Genomic DNA, 16,149 nt, shown 5'->3' with positions numbered 1-16,149 from the left:
AAAATATGAGAGAGAAATTTGGTAATCATTGATCATTGTTTAGGTACATTAAACCACGTTAAGCTTTTTCACGTTAAGCGTTAGAATGTCCCGGCTGCAGTTGAGGGAAACTGTAGTCTATAACTTCCTGAGCGACATTTTCTACAATAAAGAACATCTATTTGTTCTGGACATCAAGCTAGGCCATATGCTAGCTAGCTAGGTGCTTAAGTTATGTTACTCACCCTCGTAGTTGTGGACATAACTTCATACGTCCCACTTCAAAGCTTTCTCCCATTTCCTGATGGGTGCAGGTGAAAGTGCGTCGACCATTCTGTGCACATTGTTGACATATACTTATAATAAAGCTATAAACGGCGCAGGGATATATAAAATTGGTTACAGTCAGGCATAGTCAGGTTACAGCATAGATATAGAACAATAGATATGACATGACGTCATAATTTATGGCATAACTGTCCGCCATCTTACTAGGGTACTGTTTACAGTGGTCACCTATAGGCAGCAAGTATGGTTATCAGCTGTGCAGCACCTAACTGCTTTACCAGGAGGACCAAGGAGACCCAGGAGGCTGCCATCAATTTCCACACGTCAGTAGGAGTAGATAGAGTATTTTTTCTCTTCTTTTTTTAACTATAAATACATAAAAGTTGGTGAACTAGCTAGCTAGCTAGATACGTTGCCTAGCAACTGTTAACAGACTGGCTGAGATGTCAGTTAGTGGTGATTGATAGCTAGCTCTTAAAATATTGTTTAATGTATATTAGCCATTCAGAATACCAAAGAACGTTTTTACATATTAAGTTCATGCAAAATTGAAAAAATAAAATGATTACCTGCAATATAAATGCAAAATTATGAGATTATCTTCATAATTGAACACATTACTTGTTCTCTTGGAGCTATATCAATCAAAATTCCACCCAAATCTCTATTTTTTGTTTCTTTCTAGAAAGGCACAGTTGTCTTACAGTCATTACTTTGAATTAAAACCACTATTGATGTATTGGTAGAAAAATATAAGGATAATAAAGACAACATGAGCCTCTCTCCCCATTGATTCCAATGGAAGCAATTCTAAAAACTTAACCCTGGTAAGATGGCCGCCAAGTGCTTCCATCCTGGAATGGCAAGTCAGAATTACATGTCATATCTATTGTTCTATATCTATGGGTTACAGTGCAGCCGCCCTCAACAGACGTTCTAAATTAAAGTGAACGCACCCTCAACGGGGTTGGGATCATTTCATTGGTCAACACTACAGCTGGCATTCTATTGGTTGTTGACTTTCGACAGGGTGTCAGTACCAAGGGGGTAAGCTTCGCTTCAGAACTCGAACCTCCTATGGCGCCATTTTGACGCTACAAAGAGATCACCTCCCGTTAGCATTCCACTGACTAGCATACATTTTGGCGCCACTTTGACAGCGAATAACTTTACATCTGAAGCATTTAAAGACTCTATTTGTCCGTTGTTTAGTTCTAAAGAAACACGACAATGTATAAAAGGCTCAATTACCTTGTACCTCACGTTATGGCTCCGTAGCAGACGTTTTTGTAAAAATAGGCTAACGATTGTGTCATAACCAAGTGACTTACTGTCGCACAGTAGAGGAATTACCGTATAGTACAGGAGAAGCTCGCAGGCTGTTTCGACTTACATTAGCTGTTTAGGTTTAATTACTAATGTTAACTAGCATGTTAGTTAGCAATAATTAGCCTGTGCTTATGTTATCTCCTTACATATACCTACGCTCTCCGTCTCTGTAAGATTGGGAATGATTGAGATTTCTCTTGGCACAGCTACCAGAAGACTTACAACTTTCAGACACGTTGCTCACGTCACATTTACGTTGTCTCTGTCAGTTGGAGGCTGCGCAGTAAAGCAAGAGATCACCGGAAAAGTGCTTCTAACAGCCTTCACTGGTCTCCGTCCAGAGCAACGGGGTCTATTGGTCCATTATATACATGTCAATGGTCAGTACCAAGGGGGTAAGCTTCGCTTCAGAACTCGAACCTCCGATGGCGCCATTTTGTTGCTACAAAGGTATCACCTCCTGTTAGCATTCCACTGACCGCCATTTTTTTTTTACGTCACTTGACTGCGAATAACTTTACATCTGAAGCGTTTAAAGACTCTATTTGTCCATTGTTTAGTTCTAAAGAAACATGACAATGTATAAAAGGCTCCATTACCTTGTACCTCACATTATGGCTCCGTAGCAGAGCAACGGGATCTATTGGTCCATTATATATATGTCAATGGTCAGTACCCGATCCGTTCCACCGGCATGATCCGTTCTGCGCATGTGCAAGATGACACGTATGCCATGACGTATGCGCAGATGATAATACCGTTTTACGACCTGCCCAATCTGTTCCACGCTAGCCTCCACCGGGATAGCTAACAGCTAATTCGGCTAACTGCTAGCCGACAGCCTTCAGTCTAAAATAACGCATGCGCAGAACGGATCGTACAGGCAGAACGGACAGCTAGATTCAGTCTAAAATAACGTTAAGTCAAACATAATGGGAAAAGCAGGCTACAGCTAAATTAAGACTTTACAGTTATAACAATAAAGACAAGTATTGAGTGATTGTATTTTAAATGAGCACAAGTAGAACTGACGTAACATCTGTTATATATGTTAACGTTTATTTTCAAGTTTTATTTTGAGGGTCTTTTAAAGTTTACATGCTGTCTCAGCTAGCGGTTAGCCGAATTAGCTGTTAGCTAAACTAACGTTAGCCTAACTGTGGAGGCTAACGGCAGACCGCTACAATCAGCTAGCGGTTAGCCAAATTAACCGTTAGCTAAACTAACGTTAGCTTCCCGGTGGAGGCTAACGGCAGACCGCTATAATCACCTAGCGGTCCGCCGAATTAGCTATTAGCTAAACTAACGTTAGCTAGCGTGGGAACAGATTGGGTAGTGTCGTAAATCCTCGTACCACAGCGCATGCGTGAACATCTTGCGCATGCGCAGAACAGATTGTGCCGGTGGAACGGATCGGGTACTGACACAGGGTTATAACCAAAGAACTTCTAATATACCAAGAAGTTCCACTCCCTCGTTACTTCCGGGTTCTGAACTGGTTGCAGTTCCACCAGAGTTCCATATAGGGGGCGCTCACAGGCCAGTGCAGAATGAATGGGTCTCTATGGAGCTATACCCCTCAAAACCCACTTTTCTCAGGATATAATTTTTTGTCTAGTAATTTGAATGTTGCATTCGAAAGGGGAGGCTAAAAAAATACACACTGCTGTGTGTTAGATTTTTTTAAAGTCACTTTTTTGTTCTAAAAAGCCTTTTAAAATGTCAATGACGTCATACACATATACGGTCAGAGATACTGCTTTACGGCAAGCTCTGAGTCGCTTCTTTTGTTCTCTCGAGGCATCGACAACACAGCTAACAGGTAAGGCTCTCCCTGTTAATACATGTGCTAGAAAGGTTTGCTAATGTTTTAAAGACCACACCGAAATATTCACTCTGATATTCAGGCTCTGCTTCGGATGCCGTCAAGCTGGATCTCCGATCGTAATCACTCCTTCACTGACCAATCAGCATTCATTAGCAGAATGCTAGCGTGTTATGGGCTACAACGACTCACCCTGTAAGAAATCAAAAGGACATAAGTACTCGTTCATTCAACTTTTGACCTATAACCCATGTTGAACTTGCAAAAACTACAATCAAATCTGAGGTTTCTCAACGACAATCAGGCGAAAGAGACAAATTTAGCCATCTAGCTCCATAGAGTCCCATTCATTTTGCACTGGACCGCGATCACCCCCAGTGGAACTCTGGTGGAACTGCAACCAAAATCCGGTACAATGGGGCCGAATAGGGAGTGGAACGGCTTTCCGTAGACCGGCTTTGGTTATAACACAAAAAAATCCAAGCGCGCATGAGAAATCCGAGAGCAGAAACTTTGCAAGTGAGCAGAATCAGCCTGAGTGCGAGGAGAAGGTTCAAAGCTGAGAGCAGGAAATCTGTCCCAACAACAAGTCCAAGCAGAAAGTTTGAGTGCAAGCAGAGCAAATCCAAGCACAAGCAGTGACTATTTGAGTGTGAGAGCAAGAAATCTGAACGTAATATCAGTGAGAAATGCTCTCAAATTGAAATAATGCGCTCTTGACTTATGATAGTAATATAACTCCATACACCTGCCGCCTGAATTTAGTGTTTTCCTTTAAATAAATAAAGACATTTCTAACATAAGTCGTGCAATAAAAATAACCAGAATTCAGGAAATTAAGTCTTTTACATTACATATATAACATACTGTGTATCACAAGATCATGTGAGATATCACATAAAAATCCATCCTGTCAGGCTTGTATCAGGGTCGGCAGCTACAGCGTGGTTTAGCTGTGTGTGGCGGCCAAGACTGTTCGTTCAAAACATCTATGGCGGAAATGATAGACAGATGGTTCATCTAATCACCTGCCAGGTATTTTTTGAAAGTGCTCTCAGATGGCCGGTCAGGTCAGTGCTTAAGTGTGAGGATAAACAACCAAAAATGTGCTGTTCACTGAATAAATTGTCATCTTGTGTACAAAAGAAGAACAGAACGGATTTTGTTTACTGCAATACATGTTAATGTTAGTTTTGTGTTGTGTTTACAGTTTGTGCTAATCCCAAATATTAAAAAAGTAATGAATGTAGATTTAACAAATCAGGTCATCCAAATTACAAACAATTAAAACATATTGACGCCTTGGATTATGCAAGACAAATGGAGCTGTTGAATATATTGCTGTGAGTAGCAGCACAGGGCTGTTTTAACAAAAATTTACAATTTAACAAATCTGCGAGCCCCATTACACCTACTTCAAGCCTACTGCTTTACAGCACACTAGAGAGGGGGGCGGCTTCTTCATTGAAGATAGACAAAGCTATCTCTTTGATTCCACTCAGGTTTGTGGACATATTCATGTAACCTTTTACACCACAAGCAGACATGAGTGACAGAAGAGAAAGGCTGTGCAGTCAGCTGGGCTGCCTGTCCACCTGCAGAAAAGCGCAAAACATCCAGGCACACAGAGAGGCACATATAATGGCCTCGTTGTGAGGTAGGGAGAATGCCAAAGCAATAGTAAATGGGAAAAAAATACCTACCCTCAAAGACACCCGGATCGCCTTTCAGCCCTTCAATCATAGACAAAGGGTGTCTTTATCTGTCCTCTAACAAACCTCTGGTGTATACTTTACATCAGGCTCCCAGAGGCATCGGCAGGGCGAAGAAGCAGCCCTTGAATTGTGACATCACCGTCTCCCTACGTCTCTCGCTCACTCTCACTCCCAGGAGCCTTTTTATACTGGCTAGATTCTATCTGGAAGATACAATAAGAGTCACAGAAAAAGCCTCAGGACTAAATTCTTTTCAGGTCTCTGTGCACATAAATAGTGGGCTGAAACCTGAAATAATCCAAAGAAATAATGCTGTCCTAATCTGAATTGCATTATGTGCTTATTTCCTTTTTTAAAGTGATTGTATACAAAATATAATCACATTTATGATAAAGCAAGACTCTGAATTATTTTCTTTCTAAATATTCTGTATTCAATTGTCATCAGTAACCTTGTTGTTTCATTCCATGTACTGTATATCAAAATCATTAATTGTATGGGTAATTTCCTTAATGTGTTGTATATGCTTTAGCAACATTATTTTGTTGTTGATCAATCATGTAACATAGCACGAATAAAGCGTCTGAGTTTGGAGCTGAGTCAAACTGAGTGACAGACTTCATATTCTCTCCCAATATGGAGTGTTTGGAAAAAAAACACAGAACCTTAGCAACAAGGTGACTCACTTACTGTTTTAATGTTCACAGAGAAAGAGGCTCAGGCAAATATTGATGCCAAAGAAAACAAGTTTTAACTTCATATTGGAGATTGTGTTGTTCAGGGAGCAGTGTGCTCTGTGTGTGTGTGTGTGTGTGTGTGTGTGTGTGTGTGTGTGTGTGTGTGTGTGTGTGTGTGTGTGTGTGTGTGTGTGTGTGTGTTGGTTCTTGTCTTTAGATGATTGTTGCTCCAAGCTAAAGTACAGTAAATGATTCCATTTGCTCTCATATTACTGAGGGCAGATAGCAACATGCTGGGATGTTTTGGAGTGCCTGAGAATGTCTATGTTGGTATTTTTCCCTTTTGATCACTGACTGAAGGGTATGGTTTTATCACTTCATGACATGATTACAAGTTACAGATAATTTCAACAAACTAACGAGAAGAAAAAAAGACATCCTGTTATGTGGCTCAGTAAACTGTATACTGTGTGCGCATGCTTTCGAAAACAATCTTTTATCATTAAATAGGAAAGAATATGAACGAGAAAAGGGAGAAAAGAGGAAAAAAAAGTCCAAAGCAATGCTAACAGCTCGGTGAGGCTTTAGTGGAACAGCAGTGCTTTGAGGTAAATGCTGACATCTACTTCCTAACAGTACATTGACCACACTAACTGCTGACGTTAACAGGTTAAATGTTTACATGGTCAATTTAGCAGGTTAGAATGCTAATATTTGCAAATTATGATGGCGCTGCATAGACCAGATCAACAGAAATATATTGCCAGGATAATACTGACGAGCTTTACCCCTTCACAACAACAACAACCACCTCCGAGCTAGCAAGCTAACGTTGAACACTGAAAATGTCAAGTTTTGAAGAAACTTTGGATGATGCAACAAGATAGGTCTGCTTGGTTGTTTCTGGGAATGATTGTTAAGATTTACAAATAATACGTTTACAGCATTTACTCTCTAACTGGGACGTTTTGGAACCAATTGGTGGGATGGTAATATTTTACTTGAAGGTATCTACATAAGAGTGACATGACGGGTCACATCTCCAATTTTGAGCTAAATTGAAATTTTCACTTCATTTCCTGCATTCTGGTGAACATTTCTGCCTCAATTTATAGTGCAAATGTCTTCATTTACGTAAAGGAAATTCTAATAGTTTGTTTTTGGGGGGGGGTTGCATTGGCTAGTTTTGATTATTGGGGAGGTGGTAACCCCCCCCATCCCGCCTGTAAATTACAACTATGGGAGGGAGATAGATCGATGAAGAATTCTCAAAGAAGGCTGGCTTGCCCAGGGCCAGCCCAGCTCAGCGACGTCTTTCTCCCGTCCCGCTGTCTCTCGTCTCCGCTGCCCTGGGGGGAGGGTTGTATCCTTATTTTTTATTGATTTTAAACAACCAACAATCTTTCAACATACAGTACAGGCCAAAAGTTTGGACACACCTTCTCATTCAGTGTGTTTCCTTTTTATTTTCATGACTATTTACATTGTAGATTCTCACTGAAGGCATCAAAACTATGAATGAACACATATGGAATTATGTACTTAACAAAAAAGTGTGAAATAACTGAAAACATGTCTTATATTTTAGATTCTTCAAAGTAGCCACCCTTTGCTTTTTTATTGATAAGGGAAAAGATTCCACTAATTAACCCTGACAAAGCACACCTGTGAAGTGAAAACCATTTCAGTTGACTACCTCATGAAGCTCAGTGAGAGAAGAACAAGGGTTTGCAGAGTTATCAAAAAAAGCTGCCGAGTGTGAAGCGGTTGGGATGAGGATCAGCACCTCTAAATCGGAGGCCATGGTTCTCAGCAAGAAACCGATGGAGTGCCTTCTCCAGGTAGGGAATGAGTCCTTACCCCAAGTGAAGGAGTTCAAGTACCTTGGTGTCTTGTTCGCGAGTGAGGGGACAATGGAGCGGGAGATTGGTCGGAGAATCGGCGCAGCGGGTGCGGTATTAAATTCAATTTATCGCACCGTTGTGACGAAAAGAGAGCTGAGCCAACTTTCTGTTTCTATTGTTGTTTTATTTTTTATTTTTTGCTGCTTTTCAATGTCTTATGTATCCCTGTACGGTGTCCTTGAGTTCTGAGAAAGGCACTTTAAATAAAATGTATTATTATTATTATTATTAACAAAAGACTGGGAAAGTTGAGGAATGTTAAAAAAAACACCTGTTTGGAACATTCCACAGGTGAACAGGTTAATTGGTCATTATTTTATATAAAAGGAGCATCCCCAAAAGGCTCAGTCGTTCACAAGCAAGGATGGGGCGAGGTTTACCACTTTGTGAACAACTGCCGGCTTCTCTTGTCCCGAGCTCATCTGAGATGGACTGACACAAAGGGGAAAAGTGCAAAAAAGAGACAACGGAGACTCCGGACTGTTGAGCTCCACCTACAAACCTTCAACAATTAGTGTCCTCAGTTCCCAAACGCTTATTGAGTGTTGTTAAAAGGAAAGTTGATATAGCACAGTGGCAAACACGCCCCTGTCCCAGCTTTTTTGGAATGTGTTGCAGGCATCAAATTCCAAATGAGTGAATATTTGCAAAAAACTATTAACTTTATCTGTTTAAACATTAACCTAGTTGTTATAGCGGAGAAAAAATAAATTAGCATTAACGTTAGCTACCAAGCTACATGTTAGCCACCGTACCAACACACACATCGACTAAGTGTCCTGCTGCATGCACAACGTTTAAAGCCTCTCCTTGTTCAGGTTCAAACGGGGGGTTGAAATACTGCGTTTCTGCTACCAGCCATATTGGTTATTTTCACCGGCTACGAGAGAAACTCTCCCCGTCACCATGGTATCAACGAGCTGGAAAGCCACAACCAGTTCTGGAGTGGGCGTGGTGAGCAGCAGCTCAATTGGATTTAAAGCTACAGACACAGAAACGAATGAACTACTACTTCCTCTATAAATCTAGTTAAAGGGCCCATATTATGAAAAAAATCACTTTTTCTGGGATTTGGTGTTATTTTGTATCTCTGGTGCTTCCACGCGCATACAAACTTTGAAAAAAATCCATCCATGCTGTTTTGAGTGAGATACAGGTTTCTGAATGTGTCCTGCCTTCAGTCTCTGGTTGAGCTGGTCAAAATCTGCACGGCTTTCTACATCACTAGCCGAAACAAGCTGGCTAACCGCAACCGTTAGCATGCTAGCGTTAGCATGCTACCTTGTTCTCAATGGCAAAGCACTGCTACAACACACACAAGTTCACCATAATCTACAAAAGAACTACTTACATGTGCAGCCTCGTTTAGAAATCTCCCAGCTAATCCTGCCTTGTAACTGACCGAAGTTGGAGAAAGCCTTTCTTTTACTGTCTATGGAGCAGTGTTGGGAGAAACAGCGTTTAAGTATAACGGCGTTACTAACTGCGTTATTTTTTCAGTAACGGGGTAATCTAATTAATTCCTTTTCCCATTGTTACAACGCCGTTATCGTTACTGAGAATGTAAAGTGGCACGTTACTACAATTTAGTTGAATGAAGCGCGAGGTGTCAGGCTTTGGCTACACATCAGCTGCCTGGAGAGAGCAGGGGTGGGGATGATGACACCGTTGCAAATGCGATGATGATTGGCTGGGTGGGTGGATGCCCTGCTCATGCTGTCTCACTGCACACTCTGACTACCACTAAACACAAGACAGCAACAATGGCGACGAGCCAGGGAAATTCAAAGGTAGCGTTATCGAACTGGAAGTACCAGCACTACTTCTCGCTCATTGAAATTAAAGGCAAGAATGTTTATGTAACATGCACGCTATCCAGGAAAAAATCCTTTATCCACGTCTGCTTCAAGCAACTCGAATATTATGAAGAACCTCACATTAACACATGCTAACACGACACTTGTTGCTGCTGCTAACCCAACCCCAAGCCGAAATGCAGCTAGCGTGAGCTCCAGCGAAGGAGACGGAGCCACTCTGTTAAAACAAGCAACGCTCAATTTTTCGGGTCAGCAACAGGTGACCAAGGCCGAGCTGAACACATTGATTGCAAGGTATGTTGTTGAAAACATGCTACCCCTGTCCACTGTGGAGTCTGAGTCATTAAGAGCTATCCTTGCTAAAATACCAATACGAGGAGGAGGGTACTGAATATTTAAGAGTTGGATAGTGTTCTGTTTATTGTGCAGTAGGCCTAATATACAGTTACAGAGATTTGCACTACTTAAAGAACAGATTGTCCTTTGTTTCTTTTTACCCAAGTTTACATTTTTGTGTCTTAATTTTGCACTTGAATTTTATTTTCAATATTTATTTTTTGTATGTTTTTATTTTATATGCATATCATATGGCAGGCTGCAATCTATTGAGTTCAAATAAATACCAAATGTTCTAAAATACTGTATATAGTGTTTTTATTCTTCAATCAATATTAATATATACATCTTTGATGTTAAAGATGTTATAGAACGTAATAGCGTTATAGAACATAAAAAATAACGTCAGTTACTTTGCTGAGTAACTAATTACTTTTACAATGTGGTAACTGAGTTACTAACTCAATTACTTTTTGGGAGAAGTAATTTGTAACTAATTACTTTTTTAAGTAAGATGACCGACACTGCTATGGAGTTAGCTGACATGATCTACAATCTGAGCTACTGCGCATGTGCGAGTGCAATCAAAGATAGTACAGAAGAAAAGATGTCTCACTCTGTAGCTAAAACAGAGACCTGAACACAAGGTGAAAAGAGGAGCTGCAGCAGTGAGAGAGAGCTGTGCAGTACAACAAAAATATGGTGTTTTTTGAAAATTAAACCATGTAAACCTATTCTGGTACAACCTTAAAATACTATTATGAACCTGAAAATGAGCATAATATGGGCGCTTTAAAGTAGGGTAGCTCATTCTGTCAGGTGGTATGTATCTATCAGAATTGATTGGTACTATTGGTAGAATGGTGGTAATGGTACAAATCTCACTATCACTAATGTTATGCACAGTCATATTTATTTATTATTATTTTCAAATTATAAAAAAGCCTGAAAGTCTTCAGTAAGAACGGAAGTACAAAGAGTAGTTGCTATGGAGATGATACACCCATTGGTGGAAACTGGCAGCTTTCAGAACGCTGCAGACCTAGAGTCATTTTTCTGATATATTAACTCAAGGTTTCTCAAGAGTCTGGTTCATGTTGGTTTCTGGCACATTTATGAGCAGAAATTGTCTATGAGACACAGAGGAAAGAGTTTAAATGTGACAATTATTTAAAGATGGCCTCTCTGAGCTGCAAGGTTTTAAAGTTTAGATTAATATTGAGAACGTTTATTATTTTGAGATACTAATGCATTATTCTGAGATAATATGTCATTATTTTGAAATAGTCAATATTTTGAGTTTGACAGTTTAAATGTGGTCAGCCCTGTCTCAGATTCTTGTTTGTTTGCACACATTCATATAAAAAATATAACAATACAACATAAATTGCAACATATCTCTTTCACATATGAGAAAAAGTGTGTGCTGGGTCAGAAACCCATGGGGGGCTTATAGCGAAACCTCACCAGGTCACTAGAACCTAATTTACAGGAAATATAATAAAAACGAAAACATAGGACATGAAATAAACTAAATATTGCGAAATTTGAATAAGAAAAAGAAGTACAGAAATAACTACAGGCTTAAACTCAATTTGGTAAAAATAAAATGACGATAATAAAAGGAACAAAATATCAAGACAATGGCAAGGCAATTTGAATAATAAAAACCAAAGAAGAGTTAAAAAAAAGCTGGTAAATCATTTAAATAGCTGCCAGTCAGGAGGTTAGAAATCCACTGAGTACAATGTTCCTTTTAGTTTTCTTTTATATACAGGTGAAAATACAGAGGGGTTTAACAATGGAATCATTATTAAACCCCTCTGTATTTTATAAAGTGCTGCCCTCTGGTGGTAAGAGAAGAAGGAAGGTACAGCCGGCTTGATTGTCTCGTAGACATTGAATGAATATTTGCACTATTATAAGCAAATTGTTGGAAATTGTCTGGTATAGTGTGGCCCTGATATTTAAAGATAAAAACATGTTTGCAGAATTGTTATAGATAGTTAGAATTGTTATAGATAGTTAGAATTGTTATAGATAGTTAGTATTTTAAGCTTAAAGAATAATAAAAAGGATGGATCCCTGAGCTTTGAATTTGTAGACATTCTAACTAATTGTTTCTGGATTAAATTAAGATTGTGCAAGTATGTGGAATATGTCCAGTCGATTGCCCGCTAGCTCACTTAACAATGCCTCAACAGTGATTAAAACAGCAGCTGGGTTAATGAATTTGTCCACCTATATATAGGTGGACAAATTCATTAACCTAGCTAGCGATAGCACCAGCACCCCATAACAGCCCGACCCATAAAATATACGGAGCCTACCACAGCCCGTAAGGGGGGGTATAATGCGGCCTGTATTATAAATGTTTTTGCCCACCATAGCTTACTCTTTAGCTCAATAAGTAAGTTAACTCACCTAAGGCCTTCTTCAGCCAATCTCCTCTGAATTGTGCTGGATGATAGCCTGACAAGCCAGTCTTTCAAATTCCCTCTGCACGCAATAGGATAGCGCTACAACCAGGTAGAGCAACGAAGAAGGAAGAGAAGCTAGTTGATGGATTAAACTTTTGCCGTATCCAGTCGGCAAAACTCCGAACACATCTTTCTTTTTTAAGAATGATTTCTGTGTGTGAGTGCGGAGTTTTGGAATAAAACAACATCAATAATATCTAGGGCTGTCAAAATTAACGCGTTAATTTTTGCGTTAATTTTTTTATATTTAACTCGTTAAAAAAAATTAACGAAATTAATGCAGCTGTGTTTGTTTACTTCATGTGGCGGCTGAGAAACGTAATACGTCTCCATAAGAGCAGGCGGCGCTACTCTAGGAGGGATTTACCTGATTGAAGTAGGCCTACGGGCCAGTCAAGAGTTGAAACATGGACCAGTAAGATCCCAAAAGAGAAAAAAGATGATGTGTTAGAATCCAGAAATGAATGAGCACGGGCTATAAACGGGACCGAGTACTAGTTCCGACATGTTGTCTCGTCAGGAGAGATGCGCCACCGGTAAGCTGCTGTTTCGCTACATGCGCCGTGCTGTGCTGCCGATATGTACGTGCGCGATTTGTTTGCTTGATAACTGTTACGTTGGTCACGCTGATAAAACCTTATTTGCAGTCTGATGTTTAACGCTGTCGACTCGATAGTATCCGTGACTATATTCCAGTAAATGTTTGAAATTGGTGCGTCTCACTGTCACACAAGCTACTTCCTGGTTGCGGTGCTGGAAGGGAAATGTAGTCAATCGCTTTACATTGGTAATGGATTGCTGTGCACAGCGTCGCTATCTAAAACTACACTCAATGTTTTCCCTTTAGGCCAACATACACCTTTGTGGTTTTGGGTTACTGGTTTAATGTGTAACATTGATATTGATGTGCATTTCTGTGTTTAGATATATGTGCTTTGCTTAGTCATTCAGATTAAACACTATGTATATTATAATATTTATGATATTAAGTACTGCCTAGATTGTAATTTATATTCTCTCTCTCTCTCTCTCTATATATATATATATATATATATATATATATATATATATATATATATATTATTATTATTATTCAGAATATGGTATATTAGGTATGTGGCTAATATTGGGGGTGGTGACAAAAATCTGCTCTCAAGTCGGACAGTTTCTAGCCGTTTCAGCAGCCTTCAGCAGGACTAAATAAGCCAAATTGTTGCTGCTGTTGTTCTGAAAGATATTAAACATTCTGAACTTAGCAGAACCTTTCCTTGTTTGTTTTCTCTTCATATTTGTAAAGTTAAGTGATTTAGCATTATTTAAATATCCATTACTACAAGCTTCAGTCTCAATTAAAAAATGCGATTAATCGCAATTAACTACAGCAAATTGTGCGATTAATTAGTTTTGTTTTTTTTTAATCGATTGACAGCCCTAATAATATCTCATGTGATAGGATGTTGAATTCCTAAACGTTAGGGGAACCAACCAACGGGAACGTTCTCCTGTGGTTGCACTGTTACCTCCACACAACGTCCCGTTTGGCTGAGTGCGGTTTTGAAAATGTTTATTTTTACCAGCTCCATTTAAGTTTTTGAAGTAGCCTAGCAGTCACTTGATTTAGATTCACGCAAAAATTATTGGTCTTATAAAATCGAAGTAAGATAAACAACATAGCAAGAGAATAAAATTATTTTTAGGCTGATAACAATTTTGTTAAAAACAATACTTTTGTGCTTGATTTCGTTTTTTTAACTGTATTAGGTGAAAATACTTAAAACAAGAATCTATCAATAGAACGATTTTCACAACTAAGAAAATGCACTTCTTTCATTTCTAACAAGTGTCTCAGTCCAGTGTACAAATCCTACCGTTACACCCCCACGCCAGTAGGGGAGGACGGTGCCTCTGCTCTCAGGTGACCGATTCAAGTCCTGTCCTGACTTCCGTTTACAACACCGGTACACACACCTGGCTAACAGGACAGACAAAAGATCCGTTCGCTTGGTCCCAAATTCGAACTGAAATACTGCCATTGACTAAAACCTATGCTGACTACACTTCACCGACGGTGTTATAACGCAAGGTAGGACGAAGATACCAAGAAGGACATTGTCGGCTGTCAACAGTAAAGACTTTCCTCAGCTCAAGACTGCTAGCCCGTATGCTAACGCGGGAAACAAGTTAGCTTTCCACAGCTAGCTAAGCTGCTAGCCCTAGTATGGAGGATACATCAAAGTTGGCCACAGAGACTGAACCTTCCATCGGTGATGTTTTAACCACCATAAGGAACCTGGACAACAAGGTGAGAGATTTTGGTAAACAACTTAAAGAAAGCTCCGACATGGTTGCCAGCATTATACAGCGTCAGCGAGTCGAGCTGAACTCAGTCGGACTCACTGAATGCACGTCCAAATTGGAGGCTGTAATTCACCATGTGTTCTATTAATACATCCATGGTATTATCTTAGGATACATCTGAGGGATGGCTGCTGTAAAGCCCGTTACATGGATTTAACATCATTAGCGTTTCCCGAAACTGCCGGGGCTATCAAGCTAAACAACGGAGTTAGTTAACTAGCTAGGTAGCTAGCTAACGTTAACGTAATATCTTACATGTCCCTAATAGCCGATGTGGGTTTAGGTTTAAACACTTATCTTACGATACATCTGAGGGCTGTATGCTGTAAAGCCTGTAACGTGGACGAGAGATAAAGCCATGGATGTATTAACAGAAGCTCTGTTCACAAAATTGCAGGCTAACCTAGCATAACATAATGATTACACCTCCTTGGTTGTCTAAATACATCCATCGTTTATTTAGATAATCATGGTAAGACCTTAAGTACAGACTACGTTATTTACACTTCATATATTCTTTTTGCAATCAGTACAAATTGTATGGTCTTTTATTTCAGATGAATCCATTCCACAAGCAAGAAAGCATTTCAGGACAGCGCGTAAGTTAACATTTATGCATGCATTTAAGAAATCAGTCATATTTCCTACCATGGAACTACTGAAATTCAACCTGGTGCATATCACGTGACTGTTATAATGTATAACAACTAAAACCATTAATTATTCCATAGCCATGAGGACCTCCATTACCCGCATGGCACAGTGGATGGGCACATTTGAGGAAAAGATGGATGAGCTGCTCATGCTTTTAAGGAGCTCCCAGTCACCTCCCTCTGCTCCAGTCGATGGCGTGTTGCTGTCGCCCTGCTCAACAGTCATCGAGCTGCAGGAGTTCAACAGGAGAGGAGGAACAAAATGGTAATTAAGTGGCCCTACCCTGCCCTAAGATAACACTATATAATTGCATAAATTAAAATATCATTATAACTGAACTGACTTCTCTTACAAAATGAGATTGTACAAGCTCTCCACTTTGTTCTACATGTGTAATTTGTATTTCTAGATTTGTTTCACGGCAACTTTTTCTGACAACCTTTCAACCAATGACATTGTAAAACCGTATAGCCTGCAGGGCAGAAAGACAAAGGCCTTCCAGGACCTGACAATCTGCAGGGTTATAACAGGCAGGTGTTATTTTATTGTTCACATCAGTATTATGCGTAGCTTGGCTGATAAGGGGTTTTAATTTGACTTGTAACTTTGCTTCTTCTTGCTACTCAGCGGCCTCTCAGAAAAACTTTCCCGTGCTGACTGCAGCAGACGTGGAGGACCCCCCAGTGCTCCCCCTCACAGTATCCAACAGCCTAGTGTCAAAGGTCGACTCATTCAAGTTTCTGGGCTCCATCATTTCCCAGGACCTGAAGAGGGAGTCCAACATCCT

Source organism: Perca fluviatilis, chromosome 21 (assembly GCF_010015445.1).
Source record: "Perca fluviatilis chromosome 21, GENO_Pfluv_1.0, whole genome shotgun sequence".
Lineage (NCBI taxonomy): Eukaryota > Metazoa > Chordata > Actinopteri > Perciformes > Percidae > Perca > Perca fluviatilis.
This window is presented reverse-complemented; position numbering follows the sequence as displayed.